This window comes from Myotis brandtii, unplaced genomic scaffold (genome assembly GCF_000412655.1).
Source record: "Myotis brandtii unplaced genomic scaffold, ASM41265v1 scaffold213, whole genome shotgun sequence".
NCBI lineage: Eukaryota > Metazoa > Chordata > Mammalia > Chiroptera > Vespertilionidae > Myotis > Myotis brandtii.
Genome location: NW_005357962.1, coordinates 2,286,565 through 2,309,613, shown reverse-complemented (window position 1 = coordinate 2,309,613; position 23,049 = coordinate 2,286,565). Strand labels below are relative to the sequence as shown.

General features: G+C 40.1%; 1 protein-coding gene across 6 annotated transcripts in view; it reads left to right on the top strand.

The window, feature by feature from the left end:
• Positions 1-23,049, top strand: part of NUMB (numb homolog (Drosophila)) — a 141,221-nt gene that overhangs the window by 48,588 nt on the left and 69,584 nt on the right. For 5 of the 6 annotated variants that reach the window (XM_005865814.2, XM_005865812.2, XM_014539326.1 and 2 more), the window contains exon 3: positions 20,857-20,905. The exons of the other annotated variant lie outside the window; for it this stretch is intronic. The gene's annotated coding sequence lies outside the window, so the exon portion shown is untranslated. The remainder of the gene's footprint in view (positions 1-20,856; positions 20,906-23,049) is intronic. 6 annotated transcript variants of the gene reach the window in all.

The window sequence follows — 23,049 nt, the reverse complement described above, 5'->3', positions numbered from 1 at the left end:
CATTGGTTCTGCTTATATGCATGCATATAAGTCCTTCCATTGATCTCTTACCCCCTCTCCCCCCCAACAATCCCCAGCCTTCCTGCTGTAATTTGACAGTCTGTTCGATGCTTCTCTGCCTCTGTATCTATCTTTTTGTTCATTAGGTTATAATGTTCTTTATTATATGGGATAATATTTTTAGATAATCCTCTAAGCATTACATGGGGGTGTTGGTCCATTCACAATATCTGGGAAATAAGCTCTAGGGAACATCTTGTTATCTATTAGACTCAGAAAAGTTTCTTGCTGTCTAGATGCTTTCCCGTTCCTCGGTGATTTACATCATATTAGCCTAATTAAGCAGAGTTGGCTCAGTACTCTTTCCCCAGTACTCACAGGTAGATAGATATTTTGCAGTGGGAAATGACTGAACCAGGTATTGTGACAATAAAGGTAACCTCAGAAACTTGTTCTCAACTGTGAATAATCAGAATTGACTGAATTTATGAAACAATATATTTTAGTTCAAAAGGTACAATAATTGGGAAAGCTATTTTGTTCGTTTGTGTTTTGTTTTTTTGCATTTGAAAACAAAGTGAGATGTTTTCCCGTAGACATAGATTGGGATTAATGATTATAGGTAGTGTAAAATATTGTATCTTAACAACAAAACATATGAACATATATACAACATATTTAAGTGATTAACTTGCCTTTTTTGTTTTAAGCATTTTTTTTTAGCCCACTTTTGATTTTAAGAAATCTGAGTAGATAAATTGCTGATAACATCTTTGTCAGGTTTGTTCACTGCTTTTTCTTGTCTCCATTCTACAAGACCTATGTTTGAGGGGATAAAAACTCCTTAAGTGAGTGAGATCTACTTTCTGATGGAAACTAAAACAAACAATAATAAAAACTCCAAAAACACCCTATAGAAATTACAAACATAGTGGTGTGAGTCTATGGCACCTTATTCAATCCCTGGAAGGAGGTAAATGATAAGGTTCTCTTGTAAACATAAATTACTTTGGCCTGGCCAGTGTGGCTCAGTGATTGAGCAGCGTCAGCCCATGAACCAAGAGGTCAGGGATCGATTCCTGGTCAGGGCACATGTCCAGGTTGTGGGCTTGATCCCCAGTGGGAGGCAGCTCATCAGTGATTCTCTCTCATTGGTGTTTCTCTCTCTTTCTCCTTCCTTCCTCTCTAAAATTATTTTAAAAAAATATATATATTTTTTAAAAGATAAATGACTATGTAAATATTTTTTTAAATGTAAAAAGAATTGAATAATAAAGGCAGAAATTATATTTCTTTGGTTAGTGATTCTCCTACTTACCATTATTTTTTGGTGAGATTCTTATTTCTAAAATTATAATAATTCTCAGTTGAAAAATGGCGTTCAGTTCATGCTTATATAGGTTTTTTGGCAAAACAGAAGTTGTGTGACTTTCTTCTTGTTCATGTCTTCCCCCTTCCCCATTGTTAACAAGTATAGTACCTTTTTGTATGAAATGTTTAACAAAAATGTTTAAAATTTGTAGTAAGGAAGTGATTATAGCAAAGCATAACATTTACCATAGTAGCTATTTTTAAGTGTACAGGTCAGTAATGTTTAGTACATTCACATTGTTGTGCAACCAATCTCCAGAACTCTTCATCTTGCAAAATTGAAATGCTATAATCATTAAACAACACCTCCCTATTTTCCTCTCCCTTAGCCCCTGGAAACCAACATTCTACTTTCTGTCTATGAATTTGACTAATCTAGGTACCTCATGTAAGTGGAATCATACAGTATTTGTCTTTTTGTTTTTGACTTATTTCACTTAACATAATGTCTTCAAGGATATTCTGTGTTGTAGCATGTGCCAGAATTGCGTTCATTTTTAAGGTTAAATAATATTCCATTATATTCATTTAACTTAAAAATATTCATTTTACTTTAGTATGATGTATAATTACATAGGAACATTTTACTGGATACTGTGGAAAACAAAATGAATTTTAAATTTAGTTGTGAAGGTGAGCTTTTGGTTGTGCAAGGTGAAACTTTGCTTGAATTTTGGGGCCTTGGACAAGTTATTGAATTTATAAGTATCTGTTTTCTCATCTGTGAAATGGGGTCAATAATACCTAACCCCATTTAGGGTAATTATGAAGAGTGAAGGAGATGATTTATGTAAAGTAACCTAATACAGTGCCTGCTACATTGGAAGTACTATAATAAGAGATATTATGATTATATTTGTCTTGGGGGGTGTACATTGTAATAGAGTGGAAGAGCATGGACTTTATAGTGGACAGATTTGATTTTATTCCTAGTTCCACTTTGCACTAGATGTATGGTCTTAGACAAATCAATGAATCTCTATAAGAAAGTTTATTAATGTGTAGTGTTTATGTCTCAGGATTTTTAGAAGGACTAGAGGTTATATATTTACAGTGCAGTACCATGTAGGCTCTCAGTAAAAGGCATCTATTCCTGCTGTTTTTAGTTATCATTTCTTATTTTGGAATCCATATAATAGGGAATCAGTCATTGAATTTACTTTAGGAATTTATGTGAGGTTTACTTTGTGCTAAGAGGAATATTGTTGATTAATAGTGAAATTTTAATCTGTTCAGAAAAATTTGTCAGCTGCAGAAATTGGACTATTACTGTGGGAAACAAAAAGATTTTAAATTTTGTTGTGAAGATGAGCTTTGGGTTATGCAGAGTGAACCTTAGCTTGAATGGTATTGTGCTGTGAATCTCAGTTTTTTTTTTGTTCAACACTGTTTTAAGATTGAAACATAAGTGTAAATCTAGTTTATAACTACTGACTGTTGCATAATATTTCATTATATATGCATTTCTACATTTTACTTATGCATTTTTCTAATAATGGATTTCTGGGTTTGGCTTGGAAACTGCTAACACAAATAGTACTGCTATAAACCTCCTTATACATGTCCCCTATTAACTTATGGAAAAGTTTCTCTGTAGTATATATTGTGGAAAAGGAATTGTATATACTTAATTTCAGGAAATATTGCCAGATTGTTTTCCAAAATGGTTACCCAGTTTATGCTCCCACCCGCAATGTATTAGGGTTCCAATTTCCTTTCATCCTCACCAGCATTTGGTGTTACCTCTTTAGTCTTGTCAATCTGATGGGTATACTAGTAAAGTATTTTGTCTTAATTGACATTTCTGTGATTGAGAGTGAGGTTGGGTATCTCTTTACTTTTATTTTAAATTTATCTTTATTGTTGAAAGTAATACAGATGTACCCTTTTTTTCCCCATTGACCCCTTCTAGCCCATCCCCTCTCCCCTGGCCCCAGGCCTTCACCACACTATTGTCTGTGTCCATGGGTTAAGCATATCCTATATAATAAAAGCCTAATATGCTAAGTGTCAAGTTGACCAGTCATCCGTTCAACCAATCAAAGTGTAATATGCTAATGATATGCTAAGGCTGCTCAACCGCTTGCTATGACATGCACTGGCCACCAGGGGGCAGATGCTCTGACTGGTAGGTTAGCTTGCTGCTGGGGTCTGGCTGATTGGGACTGAGCAAGACAGGCCAGACACGCCCTGGAGCCCTCCCGCAGTCCCTCCCCTGCTGGCCAACCTCCTGCGTCCCTTCCCAGCCCCGATCATGCACCGGTGGGGTCCCTTGAACTGGCCTGCACCCTCTTACAATCTGGAACTCCTCAGGGGATGTTGGAGAGCCAGTTTCGACCCGATCCTGCTCAACGCAGGAGCTTCCCCCTGATGGTCAGTGCGCTCCCACAGGGAGAGTGCCGCCCAGCCAGAAGTTGGGCTCACTGCTGGCGAGCGCAGCGGCGGTGGCGGGAGCCTCTCCGCCAAGGGCTCTCGGACTGCAAGAAGGCACAGGCCAGGCTGAGGGACCCATTCCCAAGTCCACAAATTTCCTGCACTGGGCCTCTAGTATGCATATAAGATCTTTGGTTAATCTCTTCTCACCCACCCACCCCGCCTTCCCTCTGAGATTCATCAGTCTGTTCCATGTTTCTATGACTCTGGATCTATTTTATTCATCACTCTGTTTTGTTTGTTAGATTCCATATATGAGTGAGATCATGTGATACTTGTCTTTCTCTACCTGGCTTATTTCACTTAGCATAATACTCTCCAGAGGGACTGCTAAATTGCAACTATTAAGAACTCTAATCTAAATTGATTATTTTTCAATATGCTAATATCTTTTTATTATAAAAATAAGAATGTTCATTATAAAACAATCTCTCTATATATAAAAGCCTAAGTGACCGACCGGCCAGCTGTTCTACCAGCTGATTGGTAGCTATGACATGCACTGACCACCAGGGGGCAGATGCCCAACGCAGGAGCTGCCAAGCTGCGGTGACTTGGCAGCTGCAGTTCTTGGGTGACGCACCTGGAACCAGAGAGGAGGGAGCCCGATTCCAAGGTGTGTCACCCAAGAAGTGCCCTCTCGCAATCCAGGACCCCTCGGGGGATGTTGGAGAGCCGGTTTCGGCCCGATCCCCACAGGCCAGGCTGAGGAACCCCTCTGGTGCATGAATCCGTGCACTGGGCCTCTAGTTAAAATATAGAAAACCATAAAGAAAAGAAAATTCTCATAATCTTTCTACTCAAAGATAACTGCTATTACCATTTTACCTTTTATATTTTTAAGTGCCTTCCTAGGTGGTGTACACTGGCTCACTAGGCCCAATAATTAATGAATTATGCAAGCCCAAACCATTGATAGCTTCATATTAGCTATGATGGCAGTAGTTACACCATGGAAGTTGGCAAATGCCACAAATCACAGCTTCCCTCTTCATGCCCAATTCCATCCAGAGCCAAATTATTAGCACACTACTGCATATGTACATTATATCAATAAATATAGATCTACTTTTTTTAATGGCTTCATAGAAGTCCTTGCATAGATCAGTGGTTCTCAGTGTGGTTCTTGGACTTTTATTAAAGAGCAGTTGCAAACACTAAAATTGGCCTTTATCCCAATCTTCATCCTTAAATGACTTTTCCCCCCTAGAATGATTGCTTTGGACTCGAATGGCATTAATAGAGTCTGCCAAATTGCCAAGCTTCCAGATTTATACAGCCTTAGAAATAATTTGATGATTTAATAATTTACTGCCTTAATTAAGCATTCAATAATTTTGTTCTTAGTGATATCTCCAAAGTTTATAGTTTTGACTTGAATAATTAGTTCTCAGACATACTACTTGCTCTAAAATAAATGATGAACATTGGCGATGAAATGATACCCCCATTATTCTTTAGTGTTTTATCTTACCTTCCACTATAGCATGGTAGCTTGGGTAACTACGTAGCCTTAGTCAAGTTGCCTAATTTCTTTGTGCCTCAGTTTTCTTACTTATAAAATTGAGCTACTAATACCCATCTCACAGAGTTATCATCAGGATTAAATGCAATATGATATGTAATATGCATAACACAATTCTCATAGGCACTTAGTAATTGATAAATTCCTTTCATTTTCTCTTCTTAATATAAGTGTTATTCATAAGTTTCTTCTTTTTAAATTTTTATTGAATTTATTGGGGGTGACATTGGTTAATAAAATTACATAGGTTTTCATATGTACAATTCTGTAATACATCATCTATAAATTGTGAGTTCACCACCCAAAGTCACCATTTCATAAATCTCTTCTTTAATACTTCCTCTCCTTATACCAGTAGTTCTTAACCCTTTTTGGGGTCTTGTCCTCCTTTCAAAATAGGACATAGGTAATGACTCCTCTTACCAGAAGAATGCACATGTCTATTGAACTTTACCTGCAGTTTTGGAACTTTATAGACACCACTCTCCCACCCCCTCCACCGAAGCTCATGCATGAGCCAGGTTAAGGATTTTTGCACATCTTCTTTTGGCATACTATCTAGTCCTGACTTTGATTGTCAAGTCAGTGTAGATGGCTCCTAAATCTGGTTCTCTCTCTTGTGAACTTCTACCTGCTGGACATATTTATCAGGTTATCTTTATGTAGTAGAGAGATTAAAATAAGTGAATAGAGAGATAAAGCACACATTTTAATTACTGATATTATAGGCTAAATAATTTTTTAAAAAGTATATTTTATTGATTTTTTTTTTTTACAGAGAGGAAGGGAGAGGGATAGAGAGTTAGAAACATCGATGAGAAACATCAATCAGCCCCCTCCTGCACACCCCCCACTGGGGATGTGTCCGAAACCAAGGTACATGCCCTTGACCGGAATCGAACCCGGGACCCTTCAGTCTGCAGGCTGACGCTCTATCCACCGAGCCAAAACGGTTAGGGCTAGGGCAGGCTAAATAATTTTTATGACATTGTATGGCTTGACTTAGAAATCTGTGCTCCCTGTAAACAACAGCTAATCAAGCTAAATGAGGTTAAATACTAAGGCACAACTGTCTAATTTCCTGGTGTATCTGTTAAAGCTAACTTGTAAACTTCTGAAAAGGGTTTTGGTCAAATTGTAGCCAGGAAATCAGTTTCCAAGAAACCACAAAATATGGTAACTTCTTTTATTTTTATTATTAAAATATTGTGGTAACTTCTTTTAGATTATAGATTATAACCAAAATGTAATTTTATCTAAAAGTTCGCTGTTTCAGCTAGTATTATGGATGTCTGTGTGTTACTAGAGCCTTGTGCCTTCATCTCTTCCACTCCTACTCCCCACAGTTTTAGTTAGACTCTAATAGTTTCAGGTGACAGAAACCCAGTTTAAGGGGGAAAAAGAGTTATTGGCCCAAGTAATTGAATAATCCAGAGTCAAATCTGATTTAGTAGAGATACTAGGGGCTCAAAAGACTATCTTAGTTTTATTTCTTATTTCTCAACTCTGTTTTTCTTTGCCTCTTTGCCTTCTAAGACAGGTAGCTTTCTTCATGTAGTCAGCTCCAGTTTATATTAGTTTATATTTACAATCTCAGAGAAGAAGAGGTAATCTTCTCCATCATGTCGGAATATGAATGATTCTTAAACTGTGGTCCCTGGGCCAGTATCATCAGCATCATCTAGGAATTGTTAACAATATAAATTCTGGGGCCTCTTCCCTGACCTATTCAATCAGAAACCTCAGGGCCCAGCAGTCTGTGCCTTAACAAGCCTTCCCGGTGACTCTCATGTATGCTAAAGCTTGAGCACTCCACTTATCTGTGTCATCAGTGCTCACAGCTGCCTGAAACAGGATAAGGCATCTTCACTATTAGAAAAAAATAGTGGTTTTATTACAGTCCATAACAAGCACAGCTGGAAATTTTTATTTTATTTTTATTTTTTTAATTAAATCTTTATTGTTCAGATGTTGTCCGTGTCCATTGGTTAGACCTATATGCTTGCATGTAAGTCCTTTGGTTGATCTTTCCCCCTTAACCCTGCCCTCCCCTACCTTCCCTCCAAGGCCCGACAGTCCAATCAATGCCTCTCCATCTCTGGATCAGTCCTTGTTCATCAGTTTATGTTGTTCATTATATTCCACAAATGAGTGAGATCATGTGGTATTTATCCTTCTCTGACTGGCTTATTTCACTTAGCATAATGCTCTCTAGTTCCATCCATGGTGTGGCAAATGGTAAGAGTTCCTTTTTCTTCTTCCTCTTCTTAAAGAATACCTTTCAGCATTTCATATAATGCTGGTTTGGTGGTGATGAACTCCTTTAGCTTTTCCTTATCTGTGAAGCTCTTTATCTGACCTTCAATTCTGAATGATAGCTTTGCTGGATAAAGTATTCTTGGTTGTAGGTTCTTGGTATTCATCACTTTGAATATTTCTTGCCATTCCCTTCTGGCCTGCCAAGTTTCTGTTGAGAAATCAGCTGACAGTCGTATGGGTATTCCCTTGTAGGTAATTGAGTCTCTTTCTCTTGCTGCTTTTAAGATTCTCTCTTTGTCTTTTGCTCTTGGCATTTTAATTATGATGTGTCTTGGTGTGGTCCTCTTTGGATTCCTTTTGTTTGGGGTTCTCTGCGCTTCCTGGACTTGTAAGTCTATTTCTTTCAGCAGGTGGGGGAAGTTTTCTGTCATTATTTCTTCAAATAGGTTTTCAATATCTTGCTCTCTCTCGTCTTCTGGCACCCTAAAAAAACATTTTTTAAAATCCTCACTCAAAGATATATGTTTATTAATTTTTAAAGCGAGGAAGGGGGTGGGGAGAGAGTGAGAGAGGAGAAGCATCCCCATGAGAGAGAAACATTGTCAGTTGTCTGCCATACGCACCCCAACTTGGGATCGAACTTGAAACCTAGCATATGTATGTGCCCTGATTGGGAATCGAACTTGCAGCCTTTTGGTGTATGGGACAATGTTTTAACTAATTGAGCCACCCGGCCAGGGCAGAATTTTTTTTTTTTAATTTAAATTTCTGCAAGGTTATTGTCTATGCAGTTCATTTCAAGCATTTCAGTTCTCTTTAAGGAGGTGAGTTTCTCTAATTTTTAAAAAATATATTTTTATTGATTTCAGAGGGAAAGGGAGAGGGAGAGGAGATAGAAACATCAACGATGAGAGAGAGTCATTAATCGACTGCCTCCACACCCCCGACTGGGGATTGAGCCTGCGGCCCAGGCATGTGTCCTTGACTGGAATTGAACCGGGGACCCTGCAGTCTGCAGGTCGACGCTCTGTTCACTGAGCCAAATCAGCTAGGGCTCTCTAATATTTTTATGATGCACTGTCAGGAGGGAAAAAGGAAAGCAGAGTAGCATTTTTTGGTGCCCTCTATATATCATGGTGCTTTAATCCCTCACACAGTGGTTTTGTGTCCCCATTGTTGCTGAAAGAGGTTTAAAAAGTTTCCTAAGGCAGTGAGTGTTTCTGATAAACAGAAAAGTAGAGTTTGAATGTAGACATTCAATAAGCATTTATAGAGGACCTACTATGTGCTGGGACCTGTTCTAAGTATCAAGAGTACAAAATGCTTAAGATCTAGTTTTTGTTTTCAAGGAACTCGGTCTTATAAAGAAGACAGACAGTGAAGGGCAATGATTCCTATGACAGTGCTATCTAAAGAGTGGTTTGGACCCCAGCCTGTGTGGCTGTTAGTTGGAGCATCATCTCATACACTGAAAGGTCTCAGGTTCGATTTCCAGGCAGGACACTCACCCAGGTTGCAGGTTCGATCCCCAGTTGGGGTGCATGCGGGAGGCAACCGATAGATGTTTCTCTTTCTCCCTCTCCCTTCCTCTCTCTCCAATAAAACAATGAAAATATATCCTTGGGCAAGGATTAAAAAATAAAATAAAATAGAGAAAAAAAGAATGGTTTGGGAAACAGTGGAGGGAGTATCTGACTTTGCTTTGGAGGTTTGGGGAAGGCTTCAAAGAAGGATGTGATCTTTGATGTTTAAGTAGATAACATTTAAAAGATTACTTTGATAAACACAAAAATCTCATTCTGCTTTCATGTTTAGTGAAATATCAAAAATTAGTTACTGTCTCTAAAAGCCAATCAAAGCAATGATAATTTTAGAATATTTTTTCAAACTACCTCTTCCCCCTTTATCCCACTATTCTAACTAATGCGTTTTCAGAGGAGGGGCTTGTTTTAGCACTTCATAAGTTTAAAAACTATATTGAAAAAAGGACAATGAGGTACCATCTTCACACCTGTCAAAATGGCTATCATCAACAAATCAACAAGAAAGTGCTGGCGAGGATGTGGAGAAAAAGGAACCCTCATGCACTGCTGGTGGGAATGCAGACTGGTGCAGCCACTGTGGAAAACAGTATGGAGTTTCCTCAAAAGATTAAAAATGGAACTCCCATTTGACCCAGTAATCCCACTTCTAGGAATATATCCCAAGAAATCAGAAACACCAGTCAGAGAGGATATATGCACTTCTATGTTCATAGCAGCACAATTTAGAATAGCTAAGATTTGGAAACAGCCTAAGTGCCCATCAGCAGATGAATGGATTAAAAATCAGTGGTACATTTACACAATGGAATAGTACGCTGCTATAAAAATGCTAAGTGAAATAAGTCAGTTGGAGAAAGATAAATATCACATGATCTCACTCATTTGTGGAATATAATGAACAACATAAACTGATGAACAAAAATAGAGCCAGAGGAAAAAAATATTTTAGAATATAATAGAAGTAATCCTGTTATTTGCAGATTTTTAATATTTCCTATAACTTTTGTGATATACTATGTTAGTACAGTTTTGGTAATATTTAAAATAGTTTTTCTTGAAATATAAAAAAAATTTAAAAAGGGACATGGCACTTCAGACAGAGGGGAGAGCATAAGTAAAAAGAGTAAAAACAGAGGAGAGGACAGCACCGTGATGGCGAACCTTTTGAGCTCGGCGTGTCAGCATTTTGCAAAACCCTAACTTAACTCTGGTGCCGTGTCACATATAGAAATTTTTTGATATTTGCAACCATAGTAAAACAAAGATTTATATTTTTGATATTTATTTTATATATTTAAATGCCATTTAACAAAGAAAAATCAACCAAAAAAATGAGTTCGTGTATCACCTCTGACACGCGTGTCATAGGTTTGCCATCACTGGTTTAGATATACCATAATTTATTCAACAAGTCCCCATTTTTTAATATTTAAGTTTATAAACTTTTTAATAGTATAAATGTTGCTACACTTAACATTTTTTAATATTCATCTTTGTATACTTGTGTTATGCCTTTAGTATAGTTCCTAGAAATAGAATTGCTGGGCCAAATGTTTTTTTATGGATTTATATTTCTTCCTTTGTCATCTCTTATTGTCTTTTGCTTTTTTTTGTTCTTAAAATGCTCTTTACATGTTATGTCTTCATAACATGGATTATATTATAGTGCTTTTTGATACATTTGTTTTTATTTTTGTTGATAAGGTAAAACATCAGGTAATTTCTGGTGGCCTTTTGGCATGTAAGCCTGTTGAGTAAGATGATACACATAACCAGTGTGTCTCTGATAATATAGTTTAAGGCAGTATATTGGAGAAGAAAGAATACCAGTGAAAATCAGGAGATGTATACATTATGGTTCCACCTTAAACAGTGACTAATCATATGATTTTATTTATTTATTGTTAATCCTCACCTGAGGATATTCTTTCCATTGATTTTTAGAAAGAGTGTAAAAGAGGGGGAGAGACAGTGAGAGAGAAACATGAATGTGAGAGAGACACATCAATTGGTTGCCTCCTGCACATGTCCCAACTGGCACCAGGGATCAAGCCTGCAGCCGAGGTATGAGGTACGTACGTGCCCTTGACTGGAATCAAACCTCCAACCCTTCAGTCAGCGGGCTGACGCTCTAACTACTGAGCCAAACCAGCTAGGGCTAATCATATGATTTTAAAATTGTTTTCATCATGTATGCATTTCCCTACCCGTGACATAAGCATGGTATTAGCTTTATGCTTTTGCCCACCTTATTGAGTCAAAAGAGAAGATATGTATAAAATGGAGGTCAGAGACATTATGTGACTTATTTTATCTATCTATCTATCTATCTATCTATCTAAAGAGAGAGGGAGAGAGATATAGAAAAATCAATGATGAGAATCATTGATTGGTTGCCTCCTGCATGTCCCCCACTGGGGATCGAACCCATAACCCAGGCATGTGCCCTTGACCGGAATCGAACCTGGGACTTTTTGGTCTGCAGGCCAGTGCTCTATCCATTGAGCCAAACTGGCTCTGGCTTATGTGACTTATTTAAAGTCATGTAGTTTGAAAGTGGCAGTCAGATATTTAGCACAGTACTTCTGACTTAAAGTGCAGTGTTTTATCACTGTATTACAGCCCTAGTTGGAGATATGGTGTACAGAGCAAAAGAACTGTAGGAGAAAAAGTATATATGTGTTATCAAACCATCTGTTAGTTTTTGCCATAATACCGTAGTCTTTTTTTTTTTAACATGCCTTTGAAGTTTACTCCCCCTCCCAACAAGTTAGTGGCAGAGAATAGGGTAGAATTTTAAATGAACAGAAGAATGGATTCTGAGATGGATAGGAGAATACTAATAAAAGAGAAAATTATAGAAATGAAAGTATAAAAGAAAAATTATAGAATCACTAGAAGAACTGTGTCATCGATAATACTGGGATATAAGAAGATACAAGCAGAAACGGAAATATTAAAAGAATAGAAATATTTATTATTAGTTCAGTGGCTTTCTGTCTCTAAGCAAGCTTTTTTTTCATCCTTAAGGTAGAGAGAGTTCTCTGAAGGTCTCAAGGATGGAGCTGATTTGGGCCACACATACACATACCCCACCCCAGTAGATTTGATTCTTTTTAATGAATGGGCCATTATTAGCTTACTAGCTGCAGAATGATTCCAGGCTTCACAAAGGTATCCTAGTCATCTTGGGGACTTTTCAGACAGCTAAATTCTGGGAACTGAGTTAGAATTGAACGAATGGATGGAAGTTAGTTGGGCCATGTAGCAAATGAGCTACCTTGTTATCTTCAACTGCTTTGTGTATAAATGAAAAAACCAATACCCTCTCATATTTCTTCATGGTTTTGTTGGTCTTGAAAACAATCTGTCAGTTTTTACTGTATATTCTGCTAACTTTATGACATTTTGTCAAGGAGTTAAGTACATTCAAAAACAATATAATAAAAGAGAACTTGTTAATTGGTCATGATGATGGGACTTTTTTTTTTCTAAGTAGCCATTGCATATTTTGACATTCAGATATAAAAATTTTTACTCTTAAATTTGATTTTATCTACTTTTAATATCTGGCAGTGGAGAAGAGAGTGGTTAGCTTTTTGGCTGAGAGAAACTCCTTTTCTTAACAGAAATAAGTCTCAGTGCATTTCTTTCAATTTTAAGTAAAGATGAATGAGTTTCTATCTTTTTCCTGGAATTTATATTATATCTGAAATTTTCTGTATTTCTTACTATTTTGCTTTTTAACAGTAAGTGCAATATGATAAAGTGAATGTCAGCTTATTTTATAACAATGTGAAAATTTGTCACAACACATTGTTTTATTTTTTTAATGTAATTTATTTCTAGTGAGTGTGTTCTATAGTTACCTCAATTAGTGATCTGCTTTGTAAGCTTTACATTTTATTCTTCTAGGATTTGTCAAAATTCTTGGAATTTTCTGGAAAACAAGTCCAATAGATATGTTGTTTCAACCATTTAATTTTTTTTATTTGAATCACTGTTCTTAATAGGGGATATTAATCTTGCCCCTGCAGGAACTTTCGATTTGATGTGAAATACATTAACTAGCTGAATGTGTATCTGTCAAGTTTCTTCTTTAATATTTGATTTACAAATGATTAAAAACTTAAAACTGAGTTGTCAGACTCACAATAGACAGTACTGATTTTTTTTAAAGAAATAACAATAACTTAATAATGTGTATCATTTATTCTAATAAACTTCTACCAAATTTTCTTTCTGCTATAATACAATCATTAAAATTTTAAAGTTATGACTTAAAAAAAATTTTTCTCACGGGAAGTCATAGTTTACAAGGGAGAGGTTTTCCAGAATTTTAGTTTTAGTGGTAAGATTTCTTCTACTAAAATTCTTAAGGAAACATTTGATAGATTGTGTGTCCTTTATTACCTTTTTTAAAAAAAGTATAATCTTAGTGATTAGAATTGGGCTGAGCACTTATCAGAGTCCCAACAAAATCTTAGTGGGTTGCTAGATACTGAAGACCTTAAAAATTCTAGTCTTCACTATATAGAACACATTTTGAATTGGAATCTTCTTTATTTCTGTTTCATTTTGTTTTCTGTCAGAATTTTCTGGTAGTATTTAGTTAAGATGCAGGGATTTTCTCCTAGAGATCAGGCAGCCTGTTCTTCCCTTAGGAGAGTTATTCAGTCTTTTTTATTTGTGGTATGTGCTTACCAGGCAGAGTAGCCACTGTATTCTAGTAAGAAAACCTATTGCCAAAACACCCACTGGAGCAGAAAACTGACCTACTTAATGCTGACAAGTGAGAAAAAGTCTGTGGAATTGTACCAGCATTGGATCAACTTCTCTTATGGTAGATAGCGTGGGGGTAGAGAAGAGGATAAGAAAGGATAATGAACTGCTTCATGGGAGTAACAGAGTAAGAGAATATTAAAATGACTGAATGATTTGATTAAAAACTGTTCATTTGGTAAAACTTGAAGACCTCTACAATGCAGCAGTTCTCAAATCACTTTAAACTTAAAAAAGAAAAAAAGAATAGGAAATTCCTAGGTCTTTCATACTAATAATCTAGAAAATCCCTGTAGTTAAGGTTGTTAGCCATTATTTTATGAATAATTGTTTTTTGCAGAAATCTGGTAAATTTATTTAAATTTTTTTCAGTTTATTATTTTATCAGAATAGTACATTTTAGAATTTATAGATATTGAAGCAAAGTAGAATATTTTTTTATAGCAAGTGACTACGGGCCTTAACTTTATAAAAACTCATTGTTACCATTGTTATCCAACCTAATTTCTCTGTTCTCAGCAACATTAGAATCTAAATTTTAGAGCTGTGCTATCCAATACAGAAGCCACTAGCTATATGTGGCTATTTAAATTAATTAAATAATAAAAACTAGTTCCTCTGTCAAATTAACCCCATTTCCAGTGCTTACTAGCCAAATGTGGCTGTGGCTACAGATATTGAACATTTCATCATTGCAGAAAGTTCATTTGGATAAGATTGTTCTCAAGGCTGCCTTGTTCTAGCATGCTTTACTTGGCACTGTTAACATTTTGGGCTGAATAATTTTCTGTTCTGGAGGCCTTCTACGATGTTTAGCAGTATTCCTGACCTTTCTACTCACTAGATACCAGTAGTGTTCACCCAGTTTGATAACCAAAAATGTCTTTGGATATTGCTGTATGACCCCTGAGAAGCAAAGTCAACCTTATTTGAGAACTACTTATCTACTTACATATATTAGTTCTGTATCAGATAGTTTTTGTTTCATAAAAAGCTTAGTGGCTTAAAATAAATCACATAATAGCTCATGAGTATCTGGATTGGCAGTTTGGCTTGGGCTATATTGATCTCTGTGATCTGACAGTGGTTTGGCTGGGGCCAGATGGTATAGAATAACCTCATTCATATGTTTATTGGTTGGCAGGCTTTTGGCCAGGGTAGGGGTAAGGGAGTTTATTTTCTACATGGCCGTTCCAGCAGACAGATTCATTCAACTGATGGCTGAAAGTTCTAAGAGTATCAAGAAAAGACAAATCCATCTAGTCTCTGCTGACATTTCTAATGCCCTATTGGCCAAAGCAAGTCACATAACTAAACCCTCATTGCAAGAGCTAGAGAAATACTCTTGATAGGAGGAGTAGCAAAGTCACATTGTAAACCGGCGGTCGGACATCCCTCTCACAATCTGGGACCGCTGGCTTCTAACCACTCACCTGCCTGCTTGCCTGATCGCCCCTAACTGCCTCTGCCTGCCTGCCTGATTGCCCCTAACCCCTCTGCCTGCCTGCCTGATCGCCCCTAACCTCTCTGCCTGCCAGCCTGATCTCACCCCCAACTGCCCTCCCCTGCCAGCCTGGTTGCCCCCAATGGCCCTCCCCTGCCGGCCTGATCTCACCCCTAATTGCTCTCCCCTGCCTGCCTGATCACCCCTAACTGCCCTCCCTTGCCAGCCTGATCTCGCCCCCAACTGCCCTCCCCTGCCGGCCTAATCTCGCCCCTAGTGGCCCTCCCCTGCTGGCCTAATCTCGCCCTCAATGGCCCTCCCCTGCTGGCCTGATCGCCCCTAACTGCCTCTGCCTCGGCCCCCACCACCATGGCTTTGTTTGGAAGGAAGTTGGACGTTGGGAAGATGGCCGGTCAACCCGATCTCATTAGCATATTACCCTTTTATTAGTATAGATAGATTATATAAGATAGGATTGCTTAAATGAGGGGGGAAGCCTTTATCAGCAGGAGGAGATGCTATGGGCAGACAAAAATACATAATCCCTGTATCTGGACTGATCGTCAGCCATATGCACTATACTGCCAAACCAGTCATTAAAACATTGAACCACTTTCTTACACCTTACACCAAACAGCTATTGCCCTTAAAACCCCTCCTCTGTCCCCACCTTAGGTTCTGTCTTCGCAGTTCACCCAGATTTGGTTCTGATTGGTCGGTTTCTATGCCAGTCAGCATAAAAAGCTCCACCTCCTAGGCAGCCATTGGCTCACCCAGATTTGGTACTGATTGGTCGGTTTCTATGCCAGTCAGCATAAAAAGCTCCACCTCCTAGGCAGCCATTGGCTCACCCAGATTTGGTACTGATTGGTCGGTTTCTATGCCAGTCAGCATAAAAAGCTCCACCTCCTAGGCAGCCATTGGCTCACCCAGATTTGGTACTGATTGGTCGGTTTCTATGCCAGTCAGCATAAAAAGCTCCACCTCCTAGGCAGCCATTGGCTCACCCAGATTTGGTACTGATTGGTCGGTTTCTATGCCAGTCAGCATTTCTGGACCTATCTCTGGGCCTGATCAGAGAGGTGGGGCTGATCAGCAGCCCCAGCTGAGGCCCGGAGAGAAATCAAGGTGGGGCTGCTGGCCAGGCCCGGAGAGAAAGAGAGAGGCAAGTGTTGATCAGCAGCTGCCACAGAGGCTCCGGATCAGACCCTGCTTCTCTCTGCAGGCCTCTCTCCGGGCCTGATACGCAGCCCCCTTGGCGGTCAGTGTTGGGTCACCGTGCCCACAGCGGTGGCAGTCAGTGCTGGTCTCCACGGCAACCCAGCACTGACTGGAGGACTGACTTACGGTCAGTTGAGCCTTCAGTCGTTTTGGACATTACAGACCCTGGGTTTTTATATATTAGGATTAGGATGCTTTCCTATGAGATTATTTTCTTCATAGGTAATTCCTATTTTTTTAGTGTGAATCTACTGGTAGTTTTTGTCTGAAAGCATTTTTAAATTTTGTCTTTATTTTTGGAGGATATTTTTATTGGACATAGAATTCTAGGTTGGCATTTATTTTCTTTCATCATCCCATTGTCTTCTGATTCAGTTGTTTTTGTTAGAGAAGCAATGTCTTTAATTTTCATCAGCTTTCAATAATGCTTTTCAGTGGTTTTCGTTGTATTTTGAGATGCTTAAGTTCCATAGACCCTCTTAATTTGTAGCTTGGTATCTTGTCAAGATATTAATTCTGCTCCACTCTTTCACTTTCTTCTGGAATTCTAGATATCTGTGTGTTAGATTTTTCTCTGCATCCAATATGTTTTATGTACTTTTCTGTATTTTTCATCTTTTTCCCCCCCTGTGCTTTATCTGGATAATTTCTGTTTTCTAGTTCACTTAGTGTCCAATCTGCTGTTACAAGCATCTGTTTAATAATTTCCTATTATGTATTTTTTAAATTCTAGAATCTCCATTTAATTTTTTTTATAGATTCCAGTTTCCTGGTGAAATTCTCATTTTGCCATCTATTTTCCTGAACATATCAATCACATATTAAAGTCTGTGTCTGATAATTACAATATCTAGATCCCCTTTTGGTCTTTTTCTGTTGTCTGATTTCTTCCTTGACTTTTAGTCATTTGATCCTGTCTCATAACATTCCTAGTTATTTAAAAAAATCAATGTCAGACATTGTGTATAAGAAATTATAGAGGGTCTTGATGATGATATTGTTCTCTAGAGAGGATTTAATTTTTTTCTGGTGGTAGTTAAAAGTAGGAGCAGATGACCTTGATCCAATACAGGGTTGAGATGACTTGATTCTTTGTTTTAGGCTTCTTAAGAGCTGATTTAAATCCAGTTTCCCCTTACTCCAAGAGTGTTGTCTTTCAGAGGTATCAAATGGAATCCTGGGGTGTTTGCCAGGGCCTCTCTTCTTGGCAGGCCCTGAACTGTAATTTTTCTTTTTCTAGCACTGTGAGGCTACCAAAAGTTCTGCTTACCTTTTTTGCTTCAAAATAGGCACTTTGCTTAGCTTTTGGCCTCTCACTCCCATGCAGGTTAGGATTCAGTGAATAACCTGAAGGGAAGAGCAGTACAGGATGTCCAGGCTCACTTTTCTGTGGTTGCCTTTTCTCTGGAATCTTAGCTCCTCAAATCCTGCCTGTCTCGCTAAATCCTGAACTCTAATCTCTGTCTCTGCAGTCCTGTGAGACTGCCAAAAACTCTAGTCTGCAGTTAGTTGCCTCAGAAGGAAAAAGTAATGGAGACTGTCAGACTTAACTCTGCATTTCCCTTTTCTCTGGTATTTTAGCTTCTTGCATGCTGGTTGCTTTCTTTGTTAATTTTGTTTTTAAATCCAGTTTTTATAGTTAAGAAAGCCAGGAGAATTGGTCTGATATAATCTACTCTGTGATAATCTGTAATGGCTGTCTTTAATTTTTTTTAAAATATATTTTTATTGACTTCAGAGAGAAAGGGAGAGGGAGATGAGAGATAATCATTGGCAGGCTGCTTCTTACATGCCTTCTACTGGGGATCAAACCTGCAATCTGGGCATGTGCCCTGACAGGGAATCGAACAATGACCTCCTGGTTCATAGGTCAATGCTCAACTATTGAGTCACACTGGCTGCCTTTATTTATTATTAAATACTAGAGGCCCAGTGTACGAAATTTGTGCACTTGGGGGGGTCCCTCAGCCCGGCCTGCACCCTCTCGCAGTCCGGGAGCCCTCGGCAGATGTCCGACTGACGGCTTAGGCCCACTCACAGGTATAAGCCATCAGTTGGACATCCTTAGTGCTGCTGCGGAGGCAGTGTGAGCACCGCTGCACTCGCCAGCTGTGAGTCCAGGTTCTGGCTAAGCAGGACTCCCCCTGTGGGAGCACACTGACCACCAGGGGGGCAGCTCCAGCGTTGAGTGTCTGCCCCCTGGTGGTTAGTGCGCGTCATAGGGACTGGTCGTTCCGCCATCGGGTCGAAACCGGCTCTCTGACATCCCCTGAGGGGTCCTGGATTGTAAGAGAGCACAGGCCAGGCCAAGGGACCCCACCAGTGCATGATCGGGGCTGAGAGGGACACGGGAGATTGGCCAGCGGGGCGGGTTTGTGGGACAGCTCCAGGGTGTGTCCGGCCCATCTTGTTCAGTCCCAATTGGCTGGACCCCAGCAGCAAACTAACCTACTGGTCGACTCTCTGCCCCTTGATGGTCAGTACACATCATAGCAAGCATTGAGCGGCCTTAGCATATCATTATGCTAAGTATATCATTATGCTAAGCATATCATTAGCATATTATGCTTTGATTGGTTGAACAGGCGACTGGATGACCGAACACTTAGCATATTAGGCTTTTATTATACAGTGGGGCCTTGACTTACGAGTGTCCCGACTAACGAGTTTTTCGAGATACGAGCCGTCTCTCGGCTGATTTTTTGCTTTGAGTTGTGAGCTAAAATTCGGGTTACGAGCCAGCTTCAGATACCCCACCGCTAGTTGGCGCAGCGAATGTCACAGTGAACGCCACAACATCAGCCCAGCATCACGTGTCTCACGCGTTCACTTTTTGATTTGACATACGAGTAATTTGAGTTACGAGCTCCGTCACGGAACGAATTAAACTCATAAGTCAAAGTCCCACTGCATAGGATTTATTGAATATTAATAATTTATAACAAGTATTATAAATAATTTAAAACATATATTAATTACTGCAATAAACTTGACATATAAGGATCCTGCCCTTATGCAGCTTATATTCTTGTAGGGAAGAGAGGTACTAAGTACATATTTATTTATATTGTGATAAGTAAAGAAGTGAGGGGTATTATGAGCTTATTACAGAAATTAGTTCAAGTGAGAGGAGGTAGTCAAGTACAGTTACCTTGAAGAAGTGATATTTGAGCATAGCTCTGAAGGATGAATGGAATTAACTTAGGGAAAAGTAAGAGGTTCTTAGAACTATGTCTTAGCAACTTTTAGGAGAAAAGAAGCATGGAAGGTTTAAGGCATCCAAGAAGGCCAGTATGGATGGCCTGCCTGATAGGCATTGGCTAAATTATGCCAAGCTTTGTAAACCTTATTAAGGATTTTCTTATCTCTTTTCCTGTGTCTTCCAATTCCGATCAGATCATTAGTCTGATTCTAATTTACCTTCTGTCCCAAGACAGTTAACTTTTTTTAAACTAGTTATTTATTCAATACAAATATGTTAGGTGCCTTTTGTAGGTAAGGCTTTAAATTAGGTACTGAGGTTGATTAATGACAATATGAAGCATTGGCTTTAGCTTTAGATTCAGATAAACCTGAGTTTAAATGTCAGCCTATTTATTAGCAGTGTAATTTTGCATCAGTTACTTAATATCTCTGAACCTGAATTTTCTTATGTGTTAAATACTAATAAAGGAAGTGATAATAGAAGGATTAAGTTAGCTAATTGGTAAATATATTCAATAAATGGTGACTCTTTGTAATATTATACAATTATAAACCATGAACTCTACTCTCAGGGTGCCTAAGTTCTATGACATATGACATACACCAATAGTTATAATACATAAAAGGTAATAAATGTTATAAGTAATGGGAAAAAAAAGTAGTGATACAGAGGGAGGAGATATTACATTCAGACTTGGAGATTTGGACTGTTTAATGGTGAATATAATGTTTGTTAGACTTGGAGCTAGCCATTTTCAACAGTTAGACATATAACTATACCATTCATAAACATTTACGTTTTATCAGACTGAACAACCAAACTCCTGATTTGCTCTCCTTCTGTCCTCTGCATCTTGGTGTAAATGGCAATACCATTCTTTTGATTGCTCAGCCAGCAGCCTTAATTAAAGATTATCTTTCACTCTTCACTTTCTCTGTATACATCCAATTCATTAACAAAATCCTGTCAGCTCCACTCTTAAGATATATCCAGAATCCTACCATTTTGGAAAGGTCCTGAAAAAGAACAATGGAGTATTATAAATTTATTCATTTGGTGATTTCTGTTGCAGCTGCTGCTCCAAATGTGGTCTCTACTGGAGCTGGGGGCACAAATAAAAGGTAGACTACCTAATCTATCTCCACTGCTGTCACTCTGGTTCAAACCACTATCATTTCTCACCTAGATTAGTTTAATAGCCTCCTAATTGGTTCCAGCTTTATGATCTATATATCTATATACTAGAGGCCTGGTGCACGAGTTCGTGCACAGATGGGGGGGTCCCACCGGACCGCCCCAATCGCAGCCGATTGGGCCGGGCTGGCCAGGGAGAGGGAATGCGGGAGGTTGGGGGCAGCCGATTGGGGGAGGGGCCGTGGGTGGTTGGCCGGCCCGCCCCACCCCCTGGTCGAACTCCCAGTCGAACTCCTGGTCCAGGGGACAATTTGCATATTAGCCTTTTATTATCTCTATCTATCTATCTATCTATCTATCTATCTATCTATTATCTATCTATCTATCTATCTATAAAGAGCCAGGGTCCGTAATGTCCAAAATGACCGGATGGACGACCGAACACCAGGCTAGGGAGCTGAGGGAGCGGGAACTGTGGGCCCAAACGACCAAAGGACCAGTCGGCTCTCATGGCGTGGCGGGGCAGTGTCACGGAGGCTGAGGAGCCTCGCAGGGCGGGGGCTTTGAGCATGGAGCTTTGTGGGGCGGGGAGGCAGAGGAGCATTGTGGGGCGGGGGCGGCGAGAGTGGAGCATCACGGAGCTGCTGAGGCAGAGGAGCATCGTGGAGCGGTGTCGGCTGAAACCGAGGAGCCCCGCGGGCCAGGGGCTGTTAGCATGGAGCTTCGTGGAGCTGCTGAGGCAGAAGAGCATTGTGGGGCATGGGCAGCAGAGGCCGAGGAGCCTCATGGGTCGGGGGCTGTTAGTGTGGAGCGTTGCAGTGCGGCAGAGGCAGGGTGGGGGATGTGAGCGAGGAGCTTTGCAGGGTAGCTAAGGCTGAGGAGCCTCGCGGGGTGGGGACTGTGAGCGTGGAGGTTCACGGTGCAGGGGCCACGGAGGTGGAGGAGTGACGCTGGACAGTGGACATGGCCCTAATTGCAGCTAGGCCTAGGGACTCTGCACAATTTAATTGTGCGCTGGGCCTCTAGTCCTATATAATAAAGAGATAATATGCAAATTGACTCTCACACAAGATGGCTGCCACAAGATGGTCGGCAGGGGAGAGCAGTTGTGGGTGATCAGGCCAGCAGGGGAGGGCAGTTGGGCGTGACCAGGCCAGCAGGAGAGGGCAGTTGGGGGCAACCAGGCCTGCAGGGGAGGGCAGTTGGGGGCAACCAGGCCTGCAGGGGAGTGGTTAGGGGTGATCTGGCAGGCAGGAGAAGCGGTTAAGGCTGTGGTCGGCAAACTGTGGCTCGCGAGCCATATGCTGCTCTTTGGCCCCTTGAGTGTGGCTCTTTCTAAGCCTTAGGAGTACCCTAATTAAGTTAATAACAATGTACCTACCTGTATAGTTTAAGTTTAAAAAATTTGGCTCTCAAAAGAAATGTCAGTCGTTGTACTGTTGATATTTGGCTCTGTTGACTAATGAGTTTGCCGACCACTGGGTTAGGGGCAATCAGGCAGGCAGGCAGGTGAGCGGTTGGGAGCCAGCAGTCCTGGATTGTGAGAGGGGTCCCAGATTGGAGAGGGTGCAGGCTGGGCTGAGGGATACCCCTCCTCCCCAGTGCACGAATTTCGTTCATCAGGCCTCTAGTATCTAATCTAATAATAGACAAACATGGTAATTGATCATACCTCTGCTACGCTTCCCATTGGCTAATCAGCAGGATATGCAAATTATCCCAACCAAGATGCGGCCGGCAAGCCACGCAGCTGAAGGGAGCAGGAGGCTTGCTTGTTCCAGTGATGAAGGAAGCCAAGGTTCCCCACCTGCCGCGGCCCGGCTCTGAGCTCCGAAAGCAACAAAGTTTCAATTATAGAAGGTAAATAAATCCCAGAATAAAAAAAAAGAACAAAAGGAGAGGCTGGGAGCTTCAGTCGCCGGCCAGCCTGAAAACAGCCCTCAGCCCCTCACCCTGACTGGCCAGGCACTCCAGTGGGGACTCCCACTCTAAAGGGGGTGTGGCCAGCCTGAAAACAGCCACCAGCCCCTCATCCAGGCTGGCCAGGCACCCCAGAGGGGACCCCCACCCTGAAGGGGGTGTGACCAGCTGCAAACAGCCATCAGCCCCTCACCCAGGCTGGCCAGGCACC